This window comes from Vanessa cardui, chromosome W, assembly GCF_905220365.1.
Source record: "Vanessa cardui chromosome W, ilVanCard2.1, whole genome shotgun sequence".
NCBI classification, from domain to species: domain Eukaryota; kingdom Metazoa; phylum Arthropoda; class Insecta; order Lepidoptera; family Nymphalidae; genus Vanessa; species Vanessa cardui.
In genome coordinates, this window is record NC_061153.1 from 6,617,883 (window position 1) to 6,643,607 (window position 25,725).

Here is a 25,725-nt window from a genome sequence, read left to right on the forward strand (position 1 = left end):
AAATCAGCAAACAAATCCCATACCATTGCATCGAGGAGTGAGACAAGGGGACGTTATTTCTCCCAAATTGTTCACTAATGCAATGGAGGATATGTTCAAGACGCTGAACTGGAAAGGACGTGGCATTAACATCAATGGCGAATACATCTCTCACTTGAGATTCGCAGACGACATCGTCATCGTGGCAGAAACGCTGCAGGACCTACAACAAATGCTGAACGAGCTGGCTGATTCTTCTATGCGTATCGGCCTACGGATGAACTTGGATAAAACCAAGGTCATGTTCAATGAACATGTTCTACCGGAACCGACTACGATACACGGTACCGTTCTCGAAGTTGTTCAAAAATATGTCTACCTCGGGCAGACTCTGCGATTAGGTAGAAACAACCTTGAGGACGAGGTGAATAGAAGAATTCAGCTGGGTTGGGCAGCGTTTGGGAAGTTACGTCGAATCCTAACATCGTCGATCCCACAGTGCCTTAAGACGAAAGTCTTTAATCAGTGCGTCCTACCCGTCATGACATACGGAGCCGAAACGTGGACACTCACGACAAGGCTGGTCCACCAACTTAAAGTCGCTCAGCGTGCTATGGAAAGGGCTATGCTCGGCGTTTCTTTGAGGGATCGCATCAGAAATGAGGTTATCCGTCAAAGAACCAAAGTCATCGACATAGCCCACCGGATTAGTAAGCTGAAGTGGCAGTGGGCTGGTCATATTTGTCGTAGAACCGACAACCGTTGGGGAAAACGTGTTCTAGAGTGGAGACCGCGTCTCGGCAAACGTAGTGTAGGACGTCCTCAGGCACGGTGGAGTGACGATATACGCAAGGCGGCAGGCAGGAGCTGGATGCGAGTAGCCGGAGAAAGACCACAGTGGCGTGCACTGGGAGAGGCCTATGTCCAACAGTGGACAAAAATAGGCTGTTGATGATGATGATGATGGGGCAGAACTCATCCCATATGCTATCTTTTGATAAGTTTTTGTAATCATTAATTCGATAAAACAAAAATGAATCGTATTAGGACCCAGACCCTGTAGATATTGTAGGAATATATATAAGGTATCATTTAATAAATTTATGTGGGGCAGAACTCTTCCCATTTGCCATCTTTTAATAAGTTTTTAAAATCATTAATTCGATAAAACGAAAATGAATCGTATTAGGACCCAGACCCTAAAGATATTGTAGGAATAGATGATAGGTATCATTTAATAAATTTATGTGGGGCAGAACTCTTCCCATATGCTATCTTTAGATAAGTTTTTTAAATCATTAATTCGATAAAACAAAAATGAATCATATTAGGACCCAGACCCTAAAGATATTGTAGGAATAGATGATAGGTATCATTTTATAAATTTATGTGGGGCAGAAATCTTCCAATATGCTATATTTTGATAAGTTTTTTCAATCATTAATTCGATAAAAACAAAAATGAAACGTTATAGGATCCAGAACCCTATATATTCTGCAGGAATAGATGATAGGTATCATTTAAGAAAATTATGTGGGGCAGAACTCTTCCCATATGCTATCTTTTGATAAGTTTTTGAAATCACTAATTCGATAAAACAAAAATGAATCGTATTAGGACCCAGACCCCAAAGATATTGTAGGAATAGATGAAAGGTATCATTTTATAAATTTATGAGGGGCAGAAATCTTCCAATATGATATATATTTTGATAATTTTTTTAAATCATTAATTCAATTAAAACAAAAATGAAACGTTTTAGGAACCAGAACCCTGTCGATATTACAGGAATATATATATATAAGGTATCATTTCATAAATTTATGTGGGGCAGAACTCTTCCCATATGCTATCTTTTGATAAGTTTTTTAAATCATTAATTCGATAAAACAAAAATGAAACGTTTGAGGAACCAGAATCCTGTAAATTTTGTAAGAATAGATGATAGGTATCATTTAAGAAAATTATGTGGGGCAGAACTCTTTCAAAATGCTATCTTTTGATAAGTTTTTTAAATCATTAATTCGATAAAACAAAATTGAATCGTATTAGGACCCAGACCCTAAAGATATTGTAGGAATAGATGATTGGTATCATTTTATAAATTTATGTGGGGCAGAAATCTTCCAATATGCTATCTTTTGATAAGGTTTTTAAATCATTAATTCGATAAAACAAAAATGAATCGTAATAGGACCCAGACCCTGTAGTTATTGTAGGAATAGATGTTAGGTATCATTTAAGAAAATTATTTGGGGCAGAACTCTTTCAATATGCCATCTTTTGATAAGTTTTTTAAATCATTAATTCGATTAAAACATAAATGAAAAGTTTTAGGAACCAGAACCCTGTCGATATTACAGGAATATATATAAGGTATTATTTCATAAATTTATGTGGGGCAGAACTCTTCCCATATGCTATCTTTTGATAAGTTTTTTAAATCATTAATACGATTAAAACAAAAATGAAACGTTTGAGGAACCAGAACCCTGTAGATAATGTAGGAATAGATGATAGGTATCATTTAAGAAAATTATGTGGGGCAGAACTCTTTCAAAATGCTATCTTTTGATAAGTTTTTTAAATCATTAATTCGATAAAACAAAAATGAATTGTATTAGGACCCAGACCCTAAAGATATTGTAGGAATAGATGAAAGGTATCATATAAGAAATTTATGTGGGGCAGATCTCTTCCAAAATGCTATCTTTCGATAAGTTTTTTAAATCATTAATTCGAGTAAAACAAAAATGAAACGTTTGAGGAACCAGAACCCTGCAGATATTGTAGGAATAGATGATAGGTATCATTTAAGAAAACTATGTGGAGCAGAACTCTTCCCATATGCTAACTTTTGATAAGTTTTTGAAAGTATTAATTCAATTAAAACAAAAATGAAACGTTTTAGGAACCAGAACCCTGTCGATATTACAGGAATATATATAAGGTATCATTTCATAAATTTATGTGAGGCAGAACTCTTCCCATATGCTATCTTTTGATAAGTTTTTTAAATCATTAATTCGATAAAACAAACATGAAACGTTTGAGGAACCAGAATCCTGTAAATTTTGTAAGAATAGATGATAGGTATCATTTAAGAAAATTATGTGGGGCAGAACTCTTTCAAAATGCTATCTTTTGATAAGTTTTTTAAATCATTAATACGATAAAACAAAATTGAATCGTATTAGGACCCAGACCCTAAAGATATTGTAGGAATAGATGATTGGTATCATTTTATAAATTTATGTGGGGCAGAAATCTTCCAATATGCTATCTTTTGATAAGGTTTTTAAATCATTAATTCGATAAAACAAAAATGAATCGTATTAGGACCCAGACCCTGTAGTTATTGTAGGAATAGATGATAGATATCATTTAAGAAAATTATGTGGGGCAGAACTCTTCCAATATGCTAACTTTTGATAAGTTTTTTCAATCATTAATTCGATAAAAACAAAAATGAAACGTTTTAGGATCCAGAACCCTATATATTCTGCAGGAATAGATGATAGGTATAATTTAAGAAACTGATGTGGGGCAGAACTCCTCCCATATGCTATCTTTTGATAAGTTTTTGTAATCATTAATTCGATAAAACAAAAATGAATCGTATTAGGACCCAGACCCTAAAGATATTGTAGGAATAGATGATAGGTATCATTTAATAAATTTATGTGGGGCAGAACTCTTCCCATATGCTGTCTTTTGATAAGTTTTTGAAATCATTAATTCGATGAAACAAAAATGAATCGTATTAGGACCCAGACCCTGTAGATATTGTAGGAATATATATAAGGAATCATTTAATAAATTTATGTGGGGCAGAACTCCTCCAATATGCTATATTTCGATAAGTTTTTTCAATCATTAATTCGATAAAAATAAAAATGAAACGTTTTAGGAACCAGAATCCTGTAAATTTTGTAAGAATAGATGATAGGTATCATTTAAGAAAATTATAAGGGGCAGAACTCTTCCCATATGCTATCTTTTGATAAGTTTTTGAAATCAGTAATTCGATAAAACAAAAATGAATCGTATTAGGACCCAGACCCTAAAGATATTGTAGGAATAGATGAAAGGTATCATTTTATAAATTTATGTGAGGCAAAAATCTTCCAATATGCTATATTTTGATAATTTTTTTTAATCATTAATGCGATAAAACAAAAATGAATCGTATTAGGACCCAGACCATGTAGATATTGTAGGAATATATATAATGTATCATTTATTAAATTTATGTGGGGCAGAACTCTTTCAATATGCCATCTTTTGATAAGTTTTTTAAATCATTAATTCGATTAAAACATAAATGAAAAGTTTTAGGAACCAGAACCCTGTCGATATTACAGGAATATATATAAGGTATTATTTCATAAATTTATGTGGGGCAGAACTCTTCCCATATGCTATCTTTTGATAAGTTTTTTAAATCATTAATACGATTAAAACAAAAATGAAACGTTTGAGGAACCAGAACCCTGTAGATATTGTAGGAATAGATGATAGGTATCATTTAAGAAAATTATGTGGGGCAGAACTCTTTCAAAATGCTATCTTTTGATAAGTTTTTTAAATCATTAATTCGATCAAACAAAATTGAATCGTATTAGGACCCAGACCCTGTAGATATTGTAGGAATATATATAAGGTATCATATAAGAAATTTATGTGGGGCAGATCTCTTCCAAAATGCTATCTTTTGATAAGTTTTTTAAATCATTAATTCGATTAAAACAAAAATGAAACGTTTTAGGATCCAAAACCCTGTAGATTTTGCAGGAATATATGATAGGTATCATTTAATAAATTTATGTGGGGCAAAACTCTTCCCATATGCTATCTTTTGATAAGTTTTTGAAATCATTAATTCGATAAAACAAAAATGAATCGTATTAGGACCCAGACCCTAAAGATATTGTAGGAATAGATGATAGGTATCATTTTATAAATTTATGTGGGTCAGAAATCTTCCAATATGCTGTATTTTGATAAGTTTTTTCAATCATTAATTCGATAAAAACATAAATGAAACGTTTTAGGATCCAGAACCCTATATATTCTGTAGGAATAGATGATAGGTATAATTTAAATAAATTATGTGGGGCAGAACTCTTCCCATATGCTATCTTTTGATAAGTTTTTGTAATCATTAATTCGATAAAACAAAAATGAATCGTATTAGGACCCAGACCCTAATGATATTGTAGGAATCGATGATAAGTATCATTTTATAAATTTATGTGGGGCAGAAATCTTCCAATGTGTCATTTTTTGATAACTTTTTTAAATCATTAATACGATTAAAACATAAATGAAAAGTTTTAGGAACCAGAACCCTGTCGATATTACAGGAATATATATAAGGTATCATTTCATAAATTTATGTGGGGCAGAACTCTTTCAATATGCCATCTTTTGATAAGTTTTTTAAATCATTAATTCGATAAAACAAAATTAAATCGTATTAGGACCCAGACCCTGTAGATATTGTAGGAATATATATAAGGTATCATATAAGAAATTTATGTGGGGCAGATCTTTTCCAAAATGCTATATTTTGATAAGGTTTTGAAATCATTAATTCGATAAAACAAAAATGAATCGTATTAGGACCCAGACCCTAAAGATATTGTAGGAATCGATGATAGGTACCATTTTATAAATTTATGTGGGGCAGAAATCTTCCAATATGCTATCTTTTGATAAGTTTTTTAAATCATTAATTCGATAAAACAAAAATGAATTGTATTAGGACCCAGACCCTAAAGATATTGTAGGAATAGATGAAAGGTATCATTTTATAAATTTATGTGGGGCAGAAATCTTCCAATATGCTATATTTTGATAAGTTTTTTAAATCATTAATTCGATAAAACAAAAATGAATCGTATTAGGACCCAGACCCTGTAGATATTGTAGAAATATATATAAGATATCATTTAAAAAATTTATGTGGGGCAGAACTCCTCCAATATGCTATCTTTTGATAAGTTTTTTACATCATTAATTCGATCAAACAAAAATGAATCGTATTAGGACCCAGACCCTGTAGATATTGTAGGAATATATATAAGGTATCATTTCATAAATTTATGTGGGACAGAACTCTTCCCATATGCTATCTTTTGATAAGTTTTTAAATCATTAATTCGATTAAAACAAAAATGAAACATTTGAGGAACCAGAACCCTGTAGATATTGTAGGAATATATATAAGGTATCATTTAATAAATTTATGTGGGGCAGAACTCTTTCAAAATGCTATCTTTTGATAAGTTTTTTAAATCATTAATTCGATCAAACAAAATTGAATCGTATTAGGACCCAGACCCTGTAGATATTGTAGGAATATATATAAGGTATCATATAAGAAATTTATGTGGGGCAGATCTCTTCCAAAATGCTATCTTTTGATAAGTTTTTGAAATCATTAATTCGATTAAAACAAAAATGAAAAGTTTTAGGAACCAAAACCCTGTAAATATTGTAGGAATGGATGATAGGTATCATTTAATAAAATTATGTGGGGCAGAACTCTTCCAATATGCTATATTTTTATAAGTTTTTTAAATCATTAATTCGATTAAAACAAAAATGAAACGTTTTAGGAACCAGAACCCTGTCGATATTACAGGAATATGTATAAGGTATCATTTCATAAATTTATGTGGGGCAGGACTTTTCCCATATGCTATCTTTTAAAAAGTTTTTTAAATCATTAATTCGATTAAAACAAAAATGAAACGTTTTAGGAACCAGAACCCTATATATTCTGCAGGAATAGATGATAGGTATCATTTAAGAAAATTATGTGGGGCAGAACTCTTCCCATTTGCTATCTTTTAATAAGTTTTTAAAATCATTAATTCGATAAAACGAAAATGAATCGTATTAGGACCCAGACCCTAAAGATATTGTAGGAATAGATGATAGGTATCATTTAATAAATTTATGTGGGGCAGAAGTCTTCCAATATGCTATATTTTGAAATCATTAATTCGATTAAAACAAAAATGAAACGTTTCAGGAACCAGAACCCTGTCGATATTACAGGAATATATATAAGGTATCATATAAGAAATTTATGTGGGGCAGAACTCTTTCAAAATGCTATCTTTTGATAAGTTTTTTAAATCATTAATTCGATCAAACAAAATTGAATCGTATTAGGACCCAGACCCTGTAGATATTGTAGGAATATATATAAGGTATCATATAAGAAATTTATGTGGGGCAGAACTCTTCCCATATGCTATCTTTTTATAAGTTTTTTAAATCATTAATTCGATAAAACAAAAATGAATCGTATTAGGACCCAGACCCTAAAGATATTGTAGGAATAGATGATAGGTATCATTTTATAAATTTATGTGGGGCAGAAATCTTCCAATATGCTATATTTTGATAAGTTTTTTCAATCATTAATTCGATAAAAACAAAAATGAAACGTTTTAGGATCCAGAACCCTATATGTTCTGCAGGAATAGATGATAGGTATCATTTAAGAAAATTATGTGGGGCAGAACTCTTCCCATATGCTATCTTTTGATAAGTTTTTGAAATCACTAATTCGATAAAACAAAAATGAATCGTATTAGGACCCAGACCCTAAAGATATTGTAGGAATAGATGAAAGGTATCATTTTATAAATTTATGTGGGGCAGAAATCTTCCAATATGATATATATGTTTTTGGCGGGTAGACGTGGAAAAAGACAGACATACATTTCGAAGCTCTATTTTTATTTAATTTTTATTTATTGCAAAAGTACATATGTTTTAAAATTTACATTACCTTCGTATAAGTAGGCTATCACTACACTCACACACAAGTTTTCAACACAAAAAAATGGACACTCCTGTTGAACAGCTGGTCAAAAGTATGGAGGAACTTTCTTCAATGTTTAGCCAGAGGATGGGTGAGTTTGAAAAGAACTTAATACCAGCCAGCGCCTCTGCTTCTACTAATCCTACAATTAAGTCGCTATCCGCCGAGTTCTACGCATTTAAGTCCCTTGTATGGAAATCTTTGGGCCTACTTAAGGCCCAAATAGAGCTTATCGCCATGGGTTTGGATCGCATGGAGACTCACAGTCGCAGGAAGGTTCTTCTCTTCCATGGTGTCAAAGAGGAACAAGGTGAAGACGTCCTCAAGAAAACACTAGGGGTATTAACCGGCCATTTGAAGTTGTCTGATGCTACACCTGAACTAATTGACTCCTGCCATCGCTTGGGGGTGAAGAGGGATGCTTCCCGGCCTATCTTAGTTCGATTTGCCTCCGTACGCTTTCGCTCCAGAGTATGGAATGCCAAGACGGCACTCAGGGGTTCTAAAATAACCCTCTCAGAATTCCTGACAAAGGCCCGTCAAAGTATCTTCATAGAAGCTCGCAAACACTTTGGGATGAAGAAGTGCTGGTCAGCAGAAGGCGAAATAATCATCCTTCTTCCCGACAACTCTCGTAAGAAGATTTCTGCATTGTCCGAGCTCAAACAATTAGTCGCCCAGTATCCAAAGGGCAACAAGTGAACTCCGGTACTTTGTAGGTTACATTTAAATTTAGTCGGTTTATATGACGATGATACTGACGTTTGCATTGCAGGGTATAGTTAATTTCCGTTTTGTTTATTTTATGTTTTTAACTATTTTACTTTATAAATGAATTTTATAATTTTATTTTTTTACTACCTTATCTTAATATTGTTAAAGAGTGACAACTAACAACTCAATGTTGAATGTCAAACGTCATGGTTTTTAAGTCTGGATTCGAGTCTTTTGAGCCGTAAGATTATCTGTTAATTTTTATTCTTTTTATTTTTTGTTTTTTCTATAGTTTTCATTTATATCTACTAACTTGTTATATCTTAAATTTTAACACTTTCTTTATTTTTTGTTTGTTTTAGTTGTGTTCATTTTGAAGTGTAAAATCATTTTTTTTTTTCAGTCAACTTATGCCTGAGGTTTGTGTTTCGAATTAGTTGTTATTTATTTATTTTTTGTTTGTATTTATTATTATTATTATTTTATATTTATTTACTTTATATTATTTTTATTTATATTATAATTGATATAAGTATATATTTTAAGTTTAATGATTTTAGATGAAGAATATTTTTCTTGCTCGTCAGATGAATTCTTGAGTATCTCGACTAGTAGTAGCAACACCTCGTCATCGGACTCAGAACCACTTGAAGTGAAGCTGCCAAAAATATTTAATAATCCTAATCTCCTATCCTTAGTGCATATTAACGCGCAGAGCTTAGTTGCTCACTATTCCGATCTTCTCACTTCCTTCAGCAACGGCGTGGTTGACGGAATTCTGGTGTCTGAAACCTGGTTAAAACCGTCGATTACATCTACTATTTGTGCTCTTCCAGGCTACCAGTTTTTCCGTAATGACCGCACTGATCAGGGTGGGGGTGGCGTTGGGATTTACCTTCGCAGTGACATTCCTGCCCGAGTAGTTTCTCTTTCCTCCTCAGAAACAAAAGGATTCCTGGAGTATCTTTTCCTGGAGATAGTTTTACACTATAAAAAGATCCTGCTGGGGGTATTATACTGTCCAAATGATAAAATTAACTATTTTGACATTATTAGAAGGTGTTCTGGAAAATCTCGTCCCTGTGTATGACCATGTCATATGTATGGGCGACTTAAACACTTGTTTATTAAAGAATAATTCTAGAGCACAAAAGTTAAAAACGCTAACGTCATCACTTAATTTAAACATTCTCCCCATGTCCTCTGCGACACACTATTTTCCCAACAGTAGACCAACTCTAATTGATGTAATTGTCGTCTCTAACCCTAATTTTGTTTCCTCCCACGGTCAAATGACTGCTCCATTCTCGTACCACGATTTGATTTTCCTCACTTACAAAGTGCGTCCTACTAAGGTTAGAGGCAAAATTTATCTTCTGCGCGATTTTAAGCATATGGACCTGGAACGTTTGAGAGAGGATGTGAAATGTATTGACTGGTCGTCACTATTATCAGCTAATGATATTAATGCCATGGTTGAATCACTAACTACTGAGCTGATTAGAATATTTGATAAACATGCACCCGCTCGACCAGTACGGATGAAACATGCACCTGCTCCCTGGTTAACGCCAGTGATCAGAAGAACTATGGCTAAACGTGACAGAGCAAAAGCTCGACATAAAAAACTACCATCAAAGGAAAATCTTGACGAATACAAAAAACTTCGTAACATCTGCAACAGAATGTGTAGGGATGCTAAACGCCGCTATATTCACAGAAGACTTCAGAATACTTCCCAAGCGCAAGTTTGGGGATTCTTACGGTCATTAGGTGTGGGCAAAACCACGGATAGCTTTCAAACTACCGTGGACCTCAATGAACTAAATCAGTACTTCAGCACGCCACCTATAACATTAGATCCTGACACTAAGTCTGCTACACTTTCGTATCTATCTAATCTTGTTCCACCAGACCTGCCCCCTTTCACTTTTGAACCAGTCTCGGAGGAAACTGTTAAGAGGAATGTCCGATCTATCTCCACAAAAGCCATCGGTAGCGATAATCTTAGCCTGGATATGATACTTCCTGTGCTGGAGGATATTGCACCTGTGATCACTCACATTATTAATTTCTCACTTTCGTGCAATATCTTCCCAACACTCTGGAAGAACGCCTACGTTATCCCGCTACCGAAGACCTCCAATCCTTCCTCTTGTTCTCAATACCGTCCCATATCTATACTGCCTATCCTATCAAAAGTCCTAGAATCTATAGTTCACAAACAACTGTACTCCTACTTTACCATCAACAACCTCATGTGTCCTTTCCAATCCGGTTTCCGTCCATCACACAGCACCGTTGGAGCACTGCTGAATATAACCGAGGACATTCGGTATGCTATGGATAACACCAAGCTTACTGTAATTGTTCTGTTAGACTTTAGTAGTGCTTTTAACTCTGTAGATCTTGACATTCTTCTTGGTACCCTCCGAGCGGTTAATATTTCTTCCTCTACCATTGATTGGTTTCACTCTTATCTTTTCGGGCGCCGGCAGTGCGTGAAAACAGAAAATTCATCGTCTGATTGGTCTAACTTATCTGCCGGTGTTCCTCAAGGCGGCATACTCTCTCCACTTCTCTTTTCTGTTTTCATTAATAACATTTCACGTGTCATCTCTTCTCCCTTTCATCTGTATGCAGATGACTTACAGCTGTATCGTCATTGTCAGTTGTGTGAGTTGTCTGAGACTGTTGACTGCCTAAACGAAGACCTCTTGGCTGTTCAGTTATGGGCCAAATCTTTTGGCTTACTGGTTAACCCTGCCAAATCACAAGCAATGATCATTGGTAGCAGTAGGCTAAGAAGTAAAATTGACTGGCCATCTGTGCCCTGTATCAAGTATGCTGGGGTTCCAATAGCCTATCATGATAATGTAAAAAACTTGGGCCTGATCATTGACTGCAACATGTCTTGGACGTCTCATCTCAACGATGTTAGCAAACGTATACATTTCACGTTTCACTCTCTCAGACGTCTCCAATATTTTCTCCCTTTCAACACCAAAATTATGCTCGCTCAATCTCTTCTTCTCCCTATTCTCGACTACGCTGATGTTTGCTTTTTGGATGTGACAGAGGAACAGCTTAATAAGTTAGAGCGCTTACAAAATCTTGCTATTCGCTTTATTTTCGGGCTACGTAAGTACGACCATGTGTCTCTTTTCCGCGCTCAACTTAAATGGCTGCCTATCCGATTTCGCCGTGATATGCACATCCTTTCGGTCCTTTTCAATATTCTCACAAACCCTAATATTCCTGAATACCTCAGCTCCCGCCTCAACCTGCTTCCTCCTTCAACCCGCTCCAGGCGTTCTTGTATCACTATGATGCTCGATGTGCCTCGGAGTAACAGCAAATTTCGACTTCAGTCGTTCACAGTACGAGCTCCGCTACTATGGAACAAACTTCCTAAATACATACAGGACAGTACTACTATCGATATGTTTAAAAAACGATTAAGACAGCATTTCCTGACACAAGTTTACCCTTCATCATAAACTTTGATATTAATACGTGTATATCTATGTATATTATATATATCTATATATATCTATATATGTATATATATATTACATATATGTGTATGAATGTGTATTTATATAAATATTTTTTTATAAGTAATTATGTGTGTAATAAATAGAAGTATATTTTTATTTGCTATCCATTATATATAAATATATCAAATCTATCTTATTTTAGTCTGCACTACATTGCCCGCTGATTGACTCTTATCACTCACCTCCATAGGTTGACTGGAAGAGATCTCTTTTAGAGATAAGTCCGCCTTTGCTCATGTTTTTTCTATTTTATTATTTTCTGTAATGTTTTTTTAGTGCAATAAAGAATATATATATATATATATATATTTTGATAATTTTTTTAAATCATTAATTCGATAAAACAAAAATGAAACGTTTCAGGAACCAGACCATGTAGATTTTGTAGGAATATATATAAGGTATCATTTAATAAATTTATGTGGGGCAGAACTCTTTCAATATGCCATCTTTTGATAAGTTTTTAAATCATTAATTCGATTAAAACATAAATGAAAAGTTTTAGGAACCAGAACCCTGTCGATATTACAGGAATATATATAAGGTATCATTTCATAAATTTATGTGGGGCAGAACTCTTTCAAAATGCTATCTTTTGATAAGTTTTTTAAATCATTAATTCGATCAAACAAAATTGAATCGTTTTAGGACCCAGACCCTGTAGATATTGTAGGAATATATACAAGGTATCATATAAGAAATTTATGAGGGGCAGATCTCTTCCAAAATGCTATCTTTTGATAAGTTTTTTAAATCATTAATTCGATTAAAACAAAAATGAAACTTTTTTGGGACCAGAACCCTATATATTCTGCAGGAATAGATGATAGGTATCATTTAAGAAAAGTATATGGGGCAGAACTCTTCCAATATGCTATATTTTGAAATCATTAATTCGATTAAAACAAAAATGAAACGTTTCAGGAACCAGAACCCTGTAGATATTGTAGGAAAATATGATAGATATCATTTAAGAAAATTATGTGGGGCAGAACTATTCCCATATGCTAACTTTTGAAAAGTTTTTGAAATCATTAATTCGATTAAAACAAAAATGAAACGTTTTAGGAACCAGAACCCTATATATTCTGCAGGAATAGATGATAGGTATCATTCAAGAAAATTATGTGGGGCAGAACTCTTCCCATTTGCTATCTTTTTATAAGTTTTTTAAATCATTAATTCGATAAAACAAAAATGAATCGTATTAGGACCCAGACCCTGTAGATATTGTAGGAATATATGTAAGGTATCATTTAATAAATTTATGTGAAGCAGAACTCCTCCAATATGCTATCTTTTGATAAGTTTTTTACATCATTAATTCGATCAAACAAAATTGAATCGTATTAGGACCGAGACCCTGTAGATATTGTAGGAATATATATAAGGTATCATATAAGAAATTTATGTGGGGCAGATCTCTTCCAAAATGCTATCTTTTGATAAGTTTTTTAAATCATTAATTCGATTAAAACAAAAATGAAACGATTTAGGATCCAAAACCCTGTAGATTTTGCAGGAATATATGATAGGTATCATTTAAGAAAATAATGTGGGGCAGAGCTATTCCCATATGCTATCTTTTGATAAGTTTTTGAAATCATTAATTCGATAAAACAAAAATGAATCGTATTAGGACCCAGACCCTGTAGATATTGTAGGAATAGATGAAAGGTATCATTTAATAAATTTATGTGGGGCAGAACTCTTTCAATATGCCATCTTTTGATAAGTTTTTTAAATCATTAATTCGATCAAACAAAATTGAATCATATTAGGACCCAGACCCTGTAGATATTGTAGGAATATATATAAGGTATCATATAAGAAATTTATGTGGGGCAGATCTCTTCCCATATGCTATCTTTTGATAAGTTTTTTAAATCATTAATTCGATTAAAACAAAAATGAAACGTTTTAGGATCCAAAACCCTGTAGATTTTGCAGGAATATATTATAGGTATCATTTAAGAAAATAATGTAGCCGTTTTAGGAACCAGAAGATATTGTAGGAATATATGTAAGGTATCATTTAATAAATTTATGTGGGGCAGAACTCATCCCATATGCTATCTTTTGATAAGTTTTTGTAATCATTAATTCGATAAAACAAAAATGAATCGTATTAGGACCCAGACCCTGTAGATATTGTAGGAATATATATAAGGTATCATTTAATAAATTTATGTGGGGCAGAACTCTTCCCATTTGCCATCTTTTAATAAGTTTTTAAAATCATTAATTCGATAAAACGAAAATGAATCGTATTAGGACCCAGACCCTAAAGATATTGTAGGAATAGATGATAGGTATCATTTAATAAATTTATGTGGGGCAGAACTCTTCCCATATGCTATCTTTAGATAAGTTTTTTAAATCATTAATTCGATAAAACAAAAATGAATCGTATTAGGACCCAGACCCTAAAGATATTGTAGGAATAGATGATAGGTATCATTTTATAAATTTATGTGGGGCAGAAATCTTCCAATATGCTATATTTTGATAAGTTTTTTCAATCATTAATTCGATAAAAACAAAAATGAAACGTTTTAGGATCCAGAACCCTATATATTCTGCAGGAATAGATGATAGGTATCATTTAAGAAAATTATGTGGGGCAGAACTCTTCCCATATGCTATCTTTTGATAAGTTTTTGAAATCACTAATTCGATAAAACAAAAATGAATCGTATTAGGACCCAGACCCTAAAGATATTGTAGGAATAGATGAAAGGTATCATTTTATAAATTTATGTGGGGCAGAAATCTTCCAATATGATATATATTTTGATAATTTTTTTAAATCATTAATTCGATAAAACAAAAATGAAACGTTTCAGGAACCAGACCATGTAGATTTTGTAGGAATATATATAAGGTATCATTTAATAAATTTATGTGGGGCAGAACTCTTTCAATATGCCATCTTTTGATAAGTTTTTAAATCATTAATTCGATTAAAACATAAATGAAAAGTTTTAGGAACCAGAACCCTGTCGATATTACAGGAATATATATAAGGTATCATTTCATAAATTTATGTGGGGCAGAACTCTTTCAAAATCCTATCTTTTGATAAGTTTTTTAAATCATTAATTCGATCAAACAAAATTGAATCGTTTTAGGACCCAGACCCTGTAGATATTGTAGGAATATATACAAGGTATCATATAAGAAATTTATGAGGGGCAGATCTCTTCCAAAATGCTATCTTTTGATAAGTTTTTTAAATCATTAATTCGATTAAAACAAAAATGAAACGATTTAGGATCCAAAACCCTGTAGATTTTGCAGGAATATATGATAGGTATCATTTAAGAAAATAATGTGGGGCAGAGCTATTCCCATATGCTATCTTTTGATAAGTTTTTGAAATCATTAATTCGATAAAACAAAAATGAATCGTATTAGGACCCAGACCCTGTAGATATTGTAGGAATAGATGAAAGGTATCATTTAATAAATTTATGTGGGGCAGAACTCTTTCAATATGCCATCTTTTGATAAGTTTTTTAAATCATTAATTCGATCAAACAAAATTGAATCATATTAGGACCCAGACCCTGTAGATATTGTAGGAATATATATAAGGTATCATATAAGAAATTTATGTGGGGCAGATCTCTTCCAAAATGCTATCTTTTGATAAGTTTTTTAAATCATTAATTCGATTAAAACAAAAATGAAACGTTTTAGGATCCAAAACCCTGTAGATTTTGCAGGAATATATTATAGGTATCATTTAAGAAAATAATGTAGCCGTTTTAGGAACCAGAAGATATTGTAGGAATATATGTAAGGTATCATTTAATAAATTTAAGTGGGGCAGAACTCATCCCATATGCTATCTTTTGATAAGTTTTTGTAATCATTAATTCGATTAAAACAAAAATGAAAAGTTTTAGGAACCAAAACCCTGTATATATTGTAGGAATGGATGATAGGTATCATTTAATAAAATTATGTGGGGCAGAACTCTTCGAATATGCTATATTTTTATAAGTTTTTAAATCATTAATTCGATTAAAACAAAAAGGAAACGTTTTAGGAACCAGAACCCTGTCGATATTACAGGAATATATATAAGGTATCATTTCATAAATTTATGTGGGGCAGAAGTCTTCCCATATGCTATCTTTTGATAAGTTTTTAAATCATTAATACGATTAAAACAAAAATGAAACGTTTCAGGAACCAGAACCCTGTAGATATTGTAGGAAAATATGATAGATATCATTTAAGAAAATTATGTGGGGCAGAACTCTTCCCATATGCTATCTTTTGATAAGTTTTTGTAATCATTAATTCGATAAAACAAAAATGAATCGTATTAGGACCCAGACCCTAAAGATATTGTAGGAATAGATGAAAGGTATCATTTAAGAAAATAATGTGGGGCAGAACTATTCCCATATGCTATCTTTTGATAAGTTTTTGAAATCATTAATTCGATAAAACAAAAATGAATCGTATTAGGACCCAGACCTTAAAGATATTGTAGGAATAGATGATAGGTTTCATTTTATAAATTTATGTGGGGCAGAAATCTTCCAATATGCTATATTTTGATAAGTTTTTTCAATCATTAATTCGATAAAAACAAAAAACTACTCTCTCAAACTACTGTACAATGCAATAGTTCGTAGTCATTTGGACTATGGACTATTTGTTTTAGACCCATTTAATAAATCTGCATCGGATAAACTCAATAAAATCCAACATAAATGACTTAGAATAATTATAGGAGCTATGAAGTCTTCTCCTACTAACGCCCTGCAAGTTGAATGTGTTGATCCTCCACTTCAACTGAGAAGACAATTTTTATGCGACCGCTTTGTGTTAAAATCATTACAGCTGTCCTCTCACCCTCTCTGGTCCCGTTTAAACATACTGTCCCAACTATGTGATCGCCCTAATAGTAAATCTTTGCTATTAGACAGTTTTTTTAAATTTACAAAACTCCCTCATCCTATATTAAGATTCAATCTTAATCCTCTTTTTTCCACTCCATTTAGAGCTCTTGTCCATAATCCTCCAATTGTTACAGACCTTGGTCTAATCAAAGGAGCCCCTGATACAAATGTTAAGTTTCAAAGAATTTTTCATCAAAACTGGTCAAACCACCTCCAGATATTTACTGATGCCTCTAAAATATCCCCTGATAGCTGTGTCGGTTCAGCCTGTTGGATACCCAAATTCAAAATTATCCTCCAATTTAAATCCCCTCCTGAAACATCATTTTTTTCCGGTGAAGCGATTGCTATTCTGGAAGCAATCCTATTTGCCCACTCTCATAACTTAAGACAGACTGTAATTCTGACAGACTCTCTGAGCTGCCTGCTCGCAATTAGGGAAAATCCGTTTCGTAGCAGGCGAAGATTTTTTATCATCCTTAAGATCAGGGAAGCTTTGCTTGCCTGCCATCAAAAAGGGTTGGAAATATTATTAGTCTGGATACCAAGTCACTCTGGTATAACAGGCAATGACTCTGCAGACTCGTTCGCTAGATCTGCTATATCATCTGGTTTATCTAATCATTTTAAAAATTCTACTCAGGACTTGTGTGCTCTAGCGAAAACTCGATAAATCCTGGAACTCTCTTTGGAAAGCATCATCAAAATCGAAGGGTAAATTTTATGCTTCTCTTCAACCAGACATTCCAAGGCGACCTTGGTTTTCACTTCACAGGCAAGCTAATCGTTGGGTCACCACAACCATCTGTCGTATACGCCTTGGTCATGCATGTACTCCCATACATCTGCGAAAAATTAAAGTTAGAGATCATTCTTTGTGTGAATGTGGTCTAGACGAAGGTTCCTTATCCCATATACTGTTCTCCTGCCCCAATCTCATATATCCTATGTACGACGTTCTCCCTCCTAAAGTCCCTCGCCCTATTAACGTTGAATGTTTGTTAATGTTTGTGTTTAGTCCATTTTATAAATTTCTATGTAAATATATTGAACGTAATAAGATTAAGTTGTAAATTATTTTGTGATTGTTGTTATGCATTTTAATAGTAGTTGCCTTATTTTATTAACTTTTTATGTAATTATTATTGTTGTGTTGTTTTAGGTTATGGGTCTCCAATTCGTCTAGTGCTATTATGCCTTCAAAATTAATTTGAGCATGTAATCTCGACCGAACCGATCAATCTACATCGTGTCTTCTCCATCGCACGTGACATTGGCGAAATAATCTGTGCCTTTTCGGCACTAATAAAAGTCATAAAAAAAAAAAAAAAAGGTTAGACTTGTAACTTTTTATTGAAAATTGACTCAAAACTGACTATTTTTACTCCGACTCTATGTGGTATTGTCGGCCTTACCCCTAGTGTTTTTTTAGGAAACCGAAGGCGCGAAGGGGGTGCTGCACATCCAAAGGCCACTGACTTTCTAAACTGTTGATAAAATTTTAAGGTTAGAATTATAAGATTTTGTCAATATCTCAAGAACAGAGTAAATTCACATGATTGGAATAGTACTGGGGGATAGGAAGAATAATCTCCACTAACTCCTCCCCCCTTCTACTCCCTCCCTTGGAGAAGTTTACTAAACCGAAACCTTTTTAGGAATGATATAAAACTAATTTTGGAATATTTACCAGAGGTATTGAAAAAATATTACTCTTTTAATTATTTATTACCTACATGCTACTCATATGTTATAAAGCTTGCTTAATGAAATATTATTAATACTATTGCCACAAAACTTGAAAAAAGTCATATTTTTTCTAGTAAGTTGAACTTTCTTTAAATATTAAAAAAGTTTCTTGGACCATATTTAAAATTACCTAACTTTATTTCAAATAGAAATGAGTTACATTACTTTTCACTTAAAAAAAATACTACTGTTGTTGTTAATAACTCACTAAGCTAAAAACTAGCTTTTCTAACATAATTAAAACAAGATTAAGAATAGGAATAAAATAATTTTGTAATCAAATGAAAATGATTTGTTTTTATTTAACAACAAGGAACAAAAAAAACACTATTCTAGTGGCCTATATCAAACTAGATAGTACTCACTAGGTAATTATTATATTTATTACTTTTATAATCACAGTTGCTATTAGAAGTCTTTTCTACATAAGAAGAATATCATTTTTGTTATGTGATAATGTTAATAATAATAAAAAAACACAATGTTATGTAGTATTAATAGAACTTAAATTATCAACATTGGCATATTTTATTTTAGCAAAAAAAGATAACATTATAAAATTAATTTTCAATACAAAAGCTCTAAAACTCAACACCATTATTTACTCTTTATAATTCTAAGTCAGTCTCTTTTTTTATTAAGCTATCACTTACAGAATTAATGATAATGTCCAGTGTTTCAAATCTATATAATAATATTTCACAAAACATATTTGTAAAAATATTGTTATAAGTCTTTGGAATAACATTTTTATTCACAATTTCTTTTATATCTTTCTTTTTAGCATCCAACAAAGGAATCTTCTCTGTGTAAGCTTTAATCTTATTTGATACGATATATTTGACGTTTCCCTTTAACTAATTGCGTTTAAAGCGCCATCTCTTGACAACATTTTGTACTACCCTTATGGATATGTACGTAGATGTATTATAATACTTATATTATCCATTTCATAATACCGAATTGCATAAAACTATTTTAATTTCAACATTTTTTTTGAAGATACGGAAACAATTTTATATTACAAATTATATGTTTGACAACAAATTGGTTTTACACACTGGCACAGTTGTGCCAGTTGCGCTTAACGATTTAATTAAGGAGATTATTCAAAACACAAGACTTTATAAAACAGTTTTATTTTTTTAACTTATATTGCTTAAACTTATTATAATACATTTGAGCAATAACTTAATTCATTCATGTAATCATAATTAGTTATTTTACCACATAGAATTCTATTAATACTCCTACTCCAATTGTAATTAATACATTTAGTGATGTATCCAAAAAGAAGTCATTTAATTCTATTTTGTGTATGTCACACTTTAAAGGAGACGTTACAAATATATCAACATAAAATTTTATATTTCTCTTAATTCCTTGGTTTGGTACGTCTTTTTTTAAATGTGAAACAGAAATACATTGGACATCTTGAAAATAATCAGTTAATTCTGTGGAAGGGTAGCATAGCCACTTCTTTTTTGAAAAATATTCTTTTGCTGTTATGTATTCATTTCTATTTTCATCATATTTACAAATTGTATTGCGTCTGCATAATTTACAATTTTTGACAATACTTTCTACTCTTTTTAAGAACCCACCCACATACATAATTTCTTTGGCCATTATCCAATTTATTTTTTTCTAAATCAATTAATATGTCTTCGTTTATAGGTATATAAATTTTTTTCTCTTTAGAATTATTAGATCTAAGATTTGGTCCCTTCTTGAAAAAAAATATTTAAATTTTGTAAACATTTATTGTTGTCGATTTCACAATTAGCATGAGAAGAATGGGGCGAATTATAATTATTAAGTAAAATTGATTTGTAAGCACCCTCAAACGCTACGCAACATTTCTCGCTCCATAGCTTCTTATATTGCCAAAAAAGTTTTCGACTGGGTCCTGGTTCATGTTACGAGTCAGCAAACAGTCAAAAGAATACTTTTCAGACAAAATTTTCCAAAGAGCTTGAAACCCTTCTATAGTTTTTATAAATTTTTTTTTTTAGTTGGGGGAGTGAATTCAGTGTTTCCTTTATAAAATCTGATACTTTTCAACATTAAGATGACTTACTCCACAACTCGTGATGTGGGGAATTTCTTCGAACAGCTCCCTTGAATATTTTCCCATTTGTTTCTTTAAAAGAAGAAAAATTTAGGGAATCGAAAAGATTGTCTATTAACAAAAAAAATTAATCATGTCTCTGCATAATGTTGTCTTAAATTTTCGCGATTATTACACATTTAAATAAAACTAGTTATTACGGATTTTAATCGCATATATTAATTATTTTGGACATGCCGACGTTTCGAGCACTTTACAGCGTTCGTGGTCACGGGTAGTCTACCCGTAATAACTAGTTTTATTTAAATGTCTCTGCATTCAAGAGGTACTTGTTCTCGAGCTGACAAATGTTCAGTGGCTACTGCAACACTGTGACTGAATATTTGTGTAGCAGTTTTGACATGCATCTTTTTAATCTTATCTGGAACAACATGCTCTTCAGTAAGCTTTTGTAAGCATCTAAGTTCACCAAACGATTTGTCAGCTCAGTAGACTTGCTCGAAGAATTCCCACTTCACAATTTTTTCTTTATTATCCGAAGAATCAAAATATTTACGATTTTTTGAAAGGAGATTGTTTCGCAGTCCTTTCATTAAATGAGGAGTATCAAATAACAGAATAATTTTTTTTTAATTGATCATAAAAAAAATTACCCTTCATTTCCTTAAAAACATGGCCTTTGTATTATTTATCAACTCATTTATGGCACTAACATTTACAGTGCTTTGGTTACATACAGTACATACAACTATTAAACCAGTATCAAAAATTTTACATATTATAACAGTAATGAAGGTTTTAAAATCCATTTTATTTAAGCCATTGGTAAAATAATAAGCCACAGGTTGTTTATACGGTTTTCGCAAGCCTTTTACCATAAATACTAAGGCATGATTTGCTTTAATCTCATCTTTTGATGCATTGTATTGTATGTGGGGAGTTAAATACATTTCGTCAAAAATTAATGAACACAAACAATCTTCTGTATTCATCTGACTTACATGTTGTTTTAAATTTTCAAACAGAATTTCGTTATCAGTTCCTGGGTTTATAGAGATCTTTGAGAGCAATCTTTTTAATGATTTAGTAGAAGGCAATGTAAATAAATTTGTCATAAATGAGTAGCATTTTGGGCTCTTTTTATATAAAGCCAATGACAAAATTTTTTCATCTATAGTAAAGCGCCGCCCGTATTTATTTTTAGACGTTTGTGTAAACTGCATTATGGAAAATGTTTTTGCGGGATAAGACATTTTGTTTACTACAGCATTAACTGTGGGCTGATTAATTAAGTATTCTGCAATTTCCAAAACATGTATTGAAAACTTCGTTTCTTTTTCACAGGCAGTTCACACTTCTTGATGAAGATTTTTAATTGTTCTTTGCAAGTTATTGTTTCTTATAGAATCTGGTATCGCTGTTTTGGGTGCTGAAAAAAATATTTTTGTAAGTTTATAGATAAATATAATTACGGCAATATTATCATACTATATTATAACTATCTCATTAAATTATTCTCAGTTTTGCCAAGGTATAAAACGTCCCCCGGATGCAATGTTTCGTCAACACAGTGAAGTTTGTATATGGATCTCTAATTTTTTTAATTTTTTTTAGTTTATGTTCATCAAGGATCCTAGCATCCTATATCATGATACTAGTGGTGAAAGATAAAAAAATAAAATTAAAATATCATATTAATAACATAGGCAAAGTGTAAAATTTTATATTGCCTATATCTATAAAATTTCCTCAATAATAGTGATTTAAAATTTATAAATTTTAAAAGCCCACCAGTATTTTTAGAGATTAGTATATCCGAACAAGGATATTTTTAACCTTTAGAACATTAGTCTAATTATTACCTACCTTTATGTTTTATTACAACTTGACTTTTAATGGAAACACAATAATTGTGCTCTAAGTAAATATCATTGACAGGCAATGATACAGTAGATCTGCTTTGGTTACATTAATAGTTTCAAGCTGAGTGAAAGAACATCCTGGAGTAAGGGATTCTGATCTCATAAGTGAATAAGTCGAAATTTCTGAAAAGAAAGATGAAATAAATCAATTGTTAAATTCAATTAACCAAGTTATAATTTTATTTATTTATTTTATATATATTTGTTTAAGTATGTGAAAATTCCTTAGCATTTTATGTATCAAATGTTAATTAATTAAATAATAAGTTATTTAAGTCAGATCTTGACAATCTTATTGACATTTCTGAATCACTTTATACTGTAGCAGAAACTCCCAATGGCTGCATATTTTAGATGTCTATAATTTGAAAAACACAATTTTAAAATAGTACACATATTGTCTGCTTATTGATACATATTACATTGGACCTAACATCTGCAAGTGTTAGAAGATAATATTTTCTTATGATTTTTTTTTCATAGGTTTTAGGTAGTCTCATTTTATATTTTATATACAACTATCAGCTAAAACAAAAAAAAAGTGTTAGTTTGCTTTAGGTCTTCAAAATTTACAATTAGAATCAGTTAAGTGTTTGTCCTCAGTCAATTCAACATTATTTTTAGTAGAACTAGTAGAAAATTAATAGTTCTGCTGCTTTTAATAAAGTTTAAGAGGTAATTGACACTTTGATATGAAACATATCCTTTCATCAGTTTATTAACTCTATATCTCAGTTTAAGGAGATCCTCACATATTATACTTTACTACGATACTACAATAATTAAAGTATTGCATATGTTAAAGCAACTAATAGTGTTTTTAAAATATTCTATATAACAGTAATTTTTATGCAAAATAAAAAAAAATTATAAATTAGGAACTAAAAATATAAAAATGTACACTTTACCTGGCAAAAACAATTATGGTACCGCTAAAACATTGAGACGGCTACTTCTGGTTCTATCTTCATCAGTAAAATGCTGGTCACATATTCTGTATTTTTTTAAATCAATGTTTGTTTCTTGACCACCAGTTATTATTTTAATCCAAGCTTTGTGTTGTTATGTATATTTTTCTGGATTAAGGAAAACATGGAGTAATCCACCTAAAACCAAACAATAAAATTATGACCATGGTAGTCCTACTTTCCATATTGGATAATATTCTTTGTCTTACCCTTTGCGGTGTACACATTTGGGTGATATGTAAATTGTATAAACATTTAAAATAATAAGTAAATAACACGATAACATTTATCGTACTCACGTATTTTTGGTGCGCATCCTAATGTACAGCGTCTCGGCATCGTTGTAATGTTTAATTAGATTGCTCAATGTCAATCAAACAGAACTCTAGTTTTTATAACACTAAAAAGAAGCGTCCTTTCGCAAAGCGTCCTTTCGCAAAAATAATTGTACACAAAAAAGCGGAGAAGGCGAACCTAACAACTCAACGCACTTATTATTTCTTCATAGAAATACGGAGGAGGGCGAAACCTACAACTCAACGCACTTAATGAAGAGAAGAAAAACACAAATATCGAAATTATGATACATGTAACAACGCAAGCCAAGCACAAGTCCGACAAACTTTAACAAAGTTTTTTTAAATTTTAAAAGTATCTATAACGTTTTACGCACAGATAAGTAAAACCACAGATTAAAACAAACCAAAGTTGGTAGTTAACGAAAATTATTTACAACACCATCTATGTAAATATTTGGTACTAATAGTTGTAGTCCTACAAATATAGGCAAAGTACTAGACTGTTCTCCCCCTGCTTTTAGTTGTGCCGAGTGCCGACAGGGCACAGATTATTTCGCCTATGTCACATAGGATCAGGGGCATGCAACTCTCAACACACACTCTCAATGCCCCTAAACTTACTTAAACTTTTAAACTGTTGTTCGCTAGATGACATTAGCAGAGTAGTAAACATTAAGATCTAAAAATATTTTTATTGTATTTTTAAATAGGGTTTATTATTTAGTAGATGTTTCAGATGAATATTTCGAAATCATTTTATTTCAAAAATGTTTCTGTTTGTTGCCCTATAAAAAAATCTAATAATTTCATGATGCTGGCAGCATTTTACATTGACAAAATTAGTAACGACTTTAACCAAACGGAAACGGGAAGTTTATAGCTCTAGCTTTTATTTGACTTGAAAATACCATCAAACTCCCGATTCAAGTGTCATTTTGGTTGTAAAAACGATGGTGAGTAATTTAAAACTACATTGGTTTATGTTTGGGTAAAATACTAGCCCAGATCCTACCCCTGGTTTCATTTGAAGATATTCGAGACAAAGGAGACATTTTCATATATAACCAAATGCGAATATACTATCGCCACTTGGAGAATGTTATTGTTCACAAAGCCACAGCCTCACAGCTAATGCAGTTCCAACTCTAAATATTGGTAAGTTTTTATGTTGTATTTTTTGTATAAGATAATATTATTTGGCCTACTTCTTAATAAACTTGGACTAAAGTATTAATGAGTTTATCTTGAGTATTATAAAAGTATTAACCAATTAAAAAGTATTACTAATACAGTATACCATGATGGTGTCTGACTTGATTAGTCTTGCAAGCTAATTATACATTCCACTATTTATACTTTCAGGTTCATCTCAGCTGCAACCCATGGAAACTAATGCTATTGAATGTGTGCTGAATGTAATGCAGCCATTAACTGCCCTAGCAACAAAAGATGATCAGGTTGAAGATACTTGCAAACAACAGCAAATTGGTTTGTTCTTTTTCCCATTCTTAGTAAAGTAAAGTAATAGCCTGTACATTTCCCACTGCTGAGATAAGGCCTCCTCTTCCATTAAGGAGAGGGTTTGGAACATATTCCACCACGCTATTCCAATGCGGGTTGGTGGAATGCACATGTGGCAGAATTTCGATGAAATTAGACACACGCAGGTTTCCTCACAATGTTTTCCTTCACCGCCAAGCA

General features: G+C 32.0%; 1 long non-coding RNA gene across 1 annotated transcript; it reads right to left on the reverse strand.

Annotated features, from left to right (window-relative positions):
- Positions 1–21,128: 21,128 nt before the first annotated feature.
- LOC124542725 lies at positions 21,129–24,321 on the reverse strand. Its single transcript, XR_006967366.1, has 4 exons — positions 24,025–24,321; positions 23,666–23,863; positions 22,702–22,880; positions 21,129–22,264 (listed from the first exon to the last, which is right to left on the reverse strand). It is a non-coding gene; the product is annotated as an uncharacterized LOC124542725 (long non-coding RNA).
- Between the last annotated feature and the right edge of the window lie 1,404 nt (positions 24,322–25,725).